Source organism: Saimiri boliviensis, chromosome 5, assembly GCF_048565385.1.
Source record: "Saimiri boliviensis isolate mSaiBol1 chromosome 5, mSaiBol1.pri, whole genome shotgun sequence".
NCBI classification, from domain to species: domain Eukaryota; kingdom Metazoa; phylum Chordata; class Mammalia; order Primates; family Cebidae; genus Saimiri; species Saimiri boliviensis.
In genome coordinates, this window is record NC_133453.1 from 70,394,211 (window position 1) to 70,402,769 (window position 8,559).

An 8,559-nucleotide genomic window follows, 5' to 3' on the forward strand; every position below is an offset into this window, starting at 1 on the left:
GCCTGCCTTGGCCTCCCAAAGTGCTGGAATTATAGGCATGAGCCACCATGCCTGGCCTGCTGTTCACATTTTTTTGCATTCACTATTGCTGAAGACTAGTGCCAATCTGTTATCTAATGGGAAAAAGAATTAATACACTCACTCTTTCCCTCATTAAGGTGCCCAATTTTTTTTTCATTATAGGCTAGATTCAAATGAAAGATCTTGTGGTTTCAGAAAATGACAGCAAATAAGCAAATTTAGGGTGTTATCTTAAGGGGAAAATGTCAATCCTACAGGTGTTTCAAGAGAAGCTTGGTGGTGTCGTGAGATGTCAACCCAAAGACTTTGGGAAAAGGGCTTATTTCAGCTTCCTTCAGGGTCCTGGAAAAGTCAATTTCTGCTGTAATTTCTGTTGGAGTGAAAAAAAAAAAACCACAAAACAAATACCCCAAACAAACAAACAAAATCCGGTAGGAACATAGCCTGAGCCCTAGTTTAGCTGTCAGAATATCTGTGTTTGGGTTCTGGTTGTGTCACCAGCTTATTGGTAACTTTGAAAATTCCCTAAATGTTAGAAATTGGAAATTTCCTAAATGTTCCTGAGCTATGAATAGTAATGGAGGTGATCGAATAACCTTTGGAAACTAGATGATGGACGATAAATGTAACTTAATTGTTTTTTCTTTTTTCATAAAGAAAACACATTTACTATAGGTAAGTTAAACAATATAGAAAAGTTGTTTTGTTTCAGTGAACATTCTTTGAGCATAGAGCACAATTTTGGCCTTGATCCCATGCACCTGTCTCTCCCTCTACAGACACCCCCAACACATGTATGCTTTACCACAATAGTACGTATAATACATGCTACTTTGCAAACTGATTTTTTTTTTTTGAGACGGAGTTTCGCTCTTGTTACCCAGGCTGGAGTGCAATGGCGCGATCTCTGCTCACCGCAACCTCCGCCTCCTGGGTTCAGGCAATTCTCCTGCCTCAGCCTCCTGAGTAGCTGGGATTACAGGCACGTGCCACCATGCCCAGCTAATTTTTTGTATTTTTAGTGGAGACGGGGTTTCACCATGTTGACCAGGATGGTCTCGATCTCCTGACCTCGTGATCCACCCGCCTAAGCCTCCCAAAGTGCTAGGATTACAAGCGTGAGCCACCGCGCCCGGCTGCAAACTGATTTTTAAAACATTATCATGCAGAGGAAAATAATGTTAAATGTTTATAATAAGCTGACCTTTTAGATTTCTAATAACTGAAATCACATGGCAAGTAAGTTAGAGCCATTACAAATAAGGGTTGTGAAAGACAAATAAAGTTGTTTTGAAAACAGTATTAAATTGTAAGGTTCTAGTTCTAATACTCTTTCTCTTCTTCTGTAGCTGTGGCAATTGCCTACTTACAATGAAAAAAAAGTGAAAACCGGTTAGCTGGTTTTCATCTGGGTTCCTGTCTTTACTCACTAGCCATGGGAAGCCTTTTCTCTCTCTTTTTTTTCTTGAAAATTAAAGTAATTAATATATTTCTTTGGAGAGGGGAAGGCTTTTCTCTATTTCTTCTTGTTCCTATATGAATAGTTGATGAACTTTTCTATTTAGTATAATTTGCCTTTCAGGTTCAGGTATTTCTAGGGTTAAATCTTACTTTAAAGTTACCATTTTATTTTATTTATTTATTTATTTATTTATTGCTTTTAAAGAATTTGTATTTTATTAAGTCAAATTAGATACATTTCTCCACATGGGTTTGAAAAAATGTATTCCATATAAGTGTAAGATGTTTTCCATTCTGCAATGTTTGATATGCAAATCAATTTGCAGATCCTTAGCAATAACGGCAACATTTGGGGTTTACGGAACCAGTGGCCTGTGTCAACTTATTTTATCTACAAATAGATGGTCTATTTTTTTCCTTTCTTTTTTTTTCTTTAATTACATTTTAGGTTTGGGGGTACATTCGAAGAACATGCAAGATAGTTGCATAGGTACACACATGGCAGTGTGATTTGCTACCTTCCTCCCCTTCACCTATATCTGGCATTTCTCCCCATGCTATCTCTCCCCAACTCTCCACCCCCCACTGTCCCTCCCCTATTTCCCCCCAGCAGACCCCAGTGTGTAGTGCTCCCCTCCCTGTGTCCATGTGTTCTCATTGCTGAACACCCACCTATGCAGTGCTTAATTTTCTGCTCTTGTGTCAGTTTGCTGAGAATGATGGTTTCCAGGTTCATCCATGTCCCTACAAAGGACACGAACTCATCATTTTTGATGGCTGCATAATATTCCATGGTGTATATGTGCCACATTTTCCCTGTCCAGTCTATCATCTATGGGCATCTGGGTTGGTTCCAGGTCTTTGCTATTGTACGCTGCAATGAACATTCGTGTGCGTGTGTCCTTATAGTAGAACGATTTATAATCCTTTGGATATATACACAGTAATGAGATTGCTGGGTCAAATGGAATTTCTACTTCTAGATCCTTAAGGAATTGCCACACTGTCTTCCACAATGGTTGAACTAATTTATACTCCCACCAACAGTGTAAAAGTGTTCCTATTTCTCCACATCCTCTCCAGCATCTGTTGTCTCCAGTTTTTTTAATGATTGCCATTCTAACTGGCGTGAGATGGTATCTCAATGTAGTTTTGATTTGCATTTCTCTAATGACCAGTGATGATGAGCATTTTTTCATATGTTCGTTGGCCTCATGTATGTCTTCTTTTGTAAAGTGTCTGTTCATATCCTTTGCCCACTTTTGAATGGGCTTGTTTGTTTTCTTATTGTAAATCTGTTTTAGTTTTCTGTAAATTCTTGATATTAGCCCTTTGTCAGATGGGTAGACTGCAAAAATTTTTTCCCATTCTTTTGGAGGCTGATTCACTGTACTGACTGTTTCTTTTGCCATGCAGAAGCTGTGAAGTTTGATTAGGTCCCATTTGTCTATTTTGGCTTTTGTTGCCAGTGCTTTTGGTGTTTTGATCATGAAGTCCTTGCCTACGCCTATGTCCTGAATGGTTTTGCCTAGATTTTCTTCTAGAGTTTTTATGGTGTTACGTCTTACGTTTAAGTCTTTAATCCATCTGGAGTTAATTTTAGTGTAAGGTGTCAGGAAGGAATCCAGTTTCTGCTTTCTGCACGTGTCTAGCCAGTTTTCCCAACACCATTTATTAAACAGGGAATTCTTTCCCCATTGCTTGTTTTTGTCAGGTTTGTCAAAGATTAGATGGTTGTAGATATGTTGTGTTGCCTCTGATGCCTCTGTTCTGTTCCATTGGTCTATATCTCTGTTTTGGTACCAGTACCATGCTGTTTTGATTACTGAAACCTTGTAGTATAGTTTGAAATCTGGTAGTGTGATGCTTCCTGCTTTGTTCTTTTTGCTTAGAATTGACTTGGCTATGCAGGCTCTCTTTTGGTTCCATATGAAGTTTAAGGTGTTTTTTTCCAGTTATTTGAAGAAGGTCATTGGTAGCTTGATGGGGATAGCGTTGAATCTGTAAATTACTTTGAGGCCGGGCGCGGTGGCTCAAGCCTGTAATCCCAGCACTTTGGGAGGCCAAGGCAGGTGGATCACGAGGTCAAGAGATCGAAACCATCCTGGTCAACATGGTGAAACCCTGTCTCTACTAAAAATACAAAAAAAGTAGCTGGGCATGGTGGTGCATGCCTGTAATCCCAGCTACTCAGGAGGCTGAGGCAGGAGAATTGCCTGAACCCAGGAGGCGGAGGTTGCGGTGAGCCGAGATCGCGCCATTGCACTCCAGCCTGGGTAACAAGAGCGAAACTACGCCTCAAAAAAAAAAAAAAAAAAAAAAAAATTACTTTGAGCAGTATGGACATTTTCATGATATTGATTCTTCCTAACCATGAACATGGAATGTTTCTCCATCTGTTTGTGTCCTCTCTTATTTTGTTGAGCAGTGGCTTGTAGTTCTCCTTGAAGAGGTCCTTTACGTTCCTTGTTAGTTGTATTCCTAGGTATTTTATTCTCTTTGTGGCAATTGTGAATGGCAGTTCATTCTTTTTTTTTTTTTTTTTTTTTTTTGAGACAGGGTTTCGCTCTTGTTACCCAGGCTGGAGTGCAATGGCGCGATCTCGGCTCACCGCAACCTCCGCCTCCTGGGTTCAAGCAATTGTCCTGCCTCAGCCTCTCTAGTAGCTGAGACTACAGGCGTGCGCCACCATGCCCAGCTAATTTTTGTATTTTTAGTAGAGACGGGGTTTCACCATGTTGACCAGGATGGTCTCAATCTCTTGACCTCGTGATCCACCCGCCTCGGCCTCCCAAAGTGCTGGGATTACAGGCTTGAGCCACCACACCCGGCCGGCAGTTCATTCTTGATTTGGTTCTCTTTAAGTCTGTTATTGGTGTATAGGAATGCTTGTGATTTTTGCACATTGATTTTGTATCCTGAGACTTTGCTGAAGTTGCTTATCAGTTTCAGGAGATTTTGAGCTGAGACAATGGGGTCTTCTAGATATATAATCATGTTGTCTGCAAATAGAGACAATTTGACTTCCTCCTTTCCTATTTGAATACCCTTTATTTCTTTTTCTTGCCTGATTGCTCTGGCTAGAACTTCCAGTACTATATTGAATAGAAGTGGTGAGAGAGGGCATCCTTGTCTAGTGCCAGATTTCAAAGGGAATGCTTCCAGTTTTTGCCCATTCAGTATGATATTGGCCGTTGGTTTGTTGTAAATAGCTTTTATTACTTTGAGATATGTTCCGTCAATACCTAGTTTAGGCCGGGCGTGGTGGCTCAAGCCTGTAATCCCAGCACTTTGGGAGGCCGAGGCGGGTGGATCACAAGGTCGGGAGATCGAGACCATCCTGGTCAACGTGGTGAAACCCTGTCTCTACTAAAAATACAAAAAATTAGCTGGGCATGGTGGCGTGTGCCTGTAGTCCCAGCTACTCAGGAGGCTGAGGCAGGAGAATTGCTTGAACCCAGGAGGCGGAGATTGCGGTGAGCCGAGATCGTGCCATTGCACTCCAGCCTGGGTAACAAGAGCGACACTCTGTCTCAAAAAAAAAACAAAAAAAAAAACCAAACAAACAAACAAACAAAAACCTAGTTTATTGAGGGTTTTTAGCATAAAGGGCTGTTGAATTTTGTCAAAGGCCTTCTCTGCATCAATTGAGATAATCATGTGGTTTTTGTCTTTGGTTCTGTTTATGTGGTGGATTGCATTTATGGACTTGCGTATGTTGAACGAGCCTTGCATCCCTGGGATGAAGCCTACTTGATCATGGTGGAGAAGCTTTTTGATGTGCTGTTGCAGTCGGCTTGCCAGTATTTTTTTTTTTTTTTTTTGAGACGGAGTTTCACTCTCGTTACCCAGGCTGGAGTGTAATGGCGCGATCTCTGCTCACCGCAACCTCTGCCTCCTGGGCTCAGGCAATTCTCCTGCCTCAGCCTCCTAAGTAGCTGGGATTACAGGCACGTGCCACCAGGCCCAGCTAGTTTTTTTGTATTTTTAGTAGAGACGGGGTATCACTATGTTGACCAGGATGGTCTGGATCTCTCGACCTCGTGATCCACCCGCCTCGGCCTCCCAAAGTGCTGGGATTATAGGCTTGAGCCACCGCACCCGGCTTGCCAGTATTTTATTGAAGATTTTTGCATCTATGCTCATCATGGATATTGGCCTGAAGTTTTTTTTTTCTTGTTGAGTCTCTGCTGAGTTTTGGTATCAGGATGATGTTGCACCGTTGGATGCAATTGATGTTGCACCATTGGATGGATTGCACCATTGCACTCCAGCCTGGGTGACAGAGTGAGACTCCATTTAAAAAAAAAAAAAATCTATGATGAAATATATCAACATTTAGAAGAATTGCCTAACAGTAAAGTAATATTTTTCAAATGACCAATGCATAATGTTACAAAACCATTTAAAATAAAAGATGGTCCTATAGCAGTTCAAAAACAAACAAACAAAATGATATCTCATAAAATGATTTGGGAAGGATTTCCTCTTTTTAGATTATTTGGAATAGTTTCAGAAGGAATGGTACCAGCTCCTCTTTGTATGTCTGGTTGAATTCACCTGTGAACCCATCTGGACATGGGCTTTTTTTGGGTGGTAGGCTCTTAATTGCTGCCTCAACTTCAGCCGTTGTTATTGGTCTATTCAGGGTTTTGACTTCTTCCTGGTTTAGGCTTGGGAGGAGGCAAGTGTCCAGGAATTTATCCATTTCTTCCAGGTTTACTGGTTTATGTGCATAGAGTTGTTTGTAATAATCTCTGATGATGGTTTGAATTTCTGTGGAATCTGTGGTGATATCCCCTTTATCGTTTTTTATTGCATCTATTTGGTTATTCTCTCCTTTCTTTTTTATTAATCTGGCTAGTGGTCTGTCTATTTTGTTGATCTTTTCAAAAAACCAGCTCCTGGATTTATTGATTTTTTTGATAGGTTTTTCTGTGTCTCTATCTCCTTCAGTTCTGCTCTGATCTTAGTTATTTCTTGTCTTCTGCTAGGATTTGAGTTTTTCTGATCATGCTCCTCTAGCTCTTTCAATTTTGATGATAGGGTGTCAATTTTCGATCTCTCCTTGCTTCTCATGTGGGCACTTATTGCTATATATTTTCCTCTAGAGACTGCTTTAAATGTGTCCCAGAGATTCTGGTATGTTGTGTCTTCATTCTCGTTGGTTTCAAAGAACATCTTTATTTCTGCCTTCATCTCATTGTTTATCCAGTCAACATTCAAGAGCCAGCTGTTAGTTTCCATGAAGCTGTGCGGTTCTGTGTTAATTTCTGCATTCCGAGTTCTAACTTGATTGCACTGTGGTCTGAGAGACTGTTTGTTATGATTTCTGTTCTTTTTTTTTTTTTTTTTTTTTGAGACGGAGTTTCGCTCTTGTTACCCAGCCTGGAGTGCAATGGCGCGACCTCGGCTCATCGCAACCTCCGCCTCCTGGGTTCAGGCAATTCTCCTGCCTCAGCCTCCTGAGTAGCTGGGATTACAGGCACGAGCCACCATGCCCAGCTAATTTTTTGTATTTTTAGTAGAGACGGGGTTTCACCATGTCGACCAGGATAGTCTCGAACTCTCGACCTCGTGATCCACCCGCCTCGGCCTCCCAAAGTGCTGGGATTACAGGCTTGAGCCACCGCGCCCGGCCTTTTTTTTTTTTTTTTTGAGACGGAGTTTCGCTCTTGTTACCCAGGCTGGAGTGCAATGGCGCGATCTCAGCTCACTGCAACCTGCGCCTCCTGGGTTCAGGCAATTCTCCTGCCTCAGCCTCCTGAGTAGCTGGGATTACAGGCACGCGCCACCACGCCCAGCTAATTTTTTGTATTTTTAGTAGAGACGGGGTTTCACCATGTTGACCAGGATGGTCTCGATCTCTTGACCTGGTGATCCACCCACCTCGGCCTCCCAAAGTGCTGGGATTACAGGAGTGAGCCACCGCGCCCGGCCCAATTTCTGTTCTTTTGCATTTGCTGAGGAGTGATTTGCTTACAATTACGTGGTCAGTTTTAGAGTAGGTGTGATGTGGTGCTGAGAAAAATGTATATTCTGGGATTTGAGGTGGAGAGTTCTGTAAATGTCTATTAGGTTTGCTTGTTCCAGGTCGGAGTTCAAGTCCTGGATATGCTTGTTAACTTTCTGTCTTGTTGATCTGTCTAATATTGACAATGGGGTGTTAAAGTCTCCCACTATTTATTTATTTATTTATTTATTAAGACAGGGTTTCACCATGTTGGTCAGGCTGGTCTTGAACTCCCAACCTCAGGTGATCTGCCCGCCTTGGCCTCCAAAGTGCTTGGATTACAAGTGTGAGCCACCATGCCTGGTCTAAAGTTACCATTTATATGCTGACAGAATGTACACATTTTGAAGAGTATAGGTAAATTTTATTTATTTATTTAGAGGCAGGGTTTCACTCTGTCATACAGGCTGAAGTGCAGTGGTGTGATCATAGCTAACTGCAGCCTTTAATTCCTGGGCTCAAGCAAGCCTCCCCACTAAGCCTCCTGAGTGGCTGGGATTATAGGTGGGAGCCACCGTGCCTGGTTTAGGTAAATTTTTATTTACAGCTTTTATGACATATTATCCAAATATTGTGTTACAATATATTCAAATACAGTAGGACTCTTTTTGATGTATTTGTTAAAAAAAGGTTCCTATTGCTTTAATTTTTCAGGGCCTAAAGAAAAAAAAAAGAGGTTCCTGTAACAATGGAATATATTGAAATCATTAGGTAGAATATATATATATATATATATATATATTTTTTTTTTTTTTTTTTTTTTTTTTTTTTTGAGACGGAGTTTCGCTCTTGTTACCCAGGCTGGAGTGCAATGGCGCGATCTCGGCTCACTGCAACCTCCACCTCCTGGGCTCAGGCAATTCTCCTGCCTCAGCCTCCTAAGTAGCTGGGATTACAGGCACGCGCCACCACGCCCAGCTAGTTTTTTGTATTTTTAGTAGAGACGGGGTTTCACCATGTTGACCAGGATGGTCTCGATCTCTCGACCTCGTGATCCACCCACCTCGGCCTCCCAAAGTGCTGGGATTACAGGCTTGAGCCACCGCGCCCGGCCTAGGTAGAAT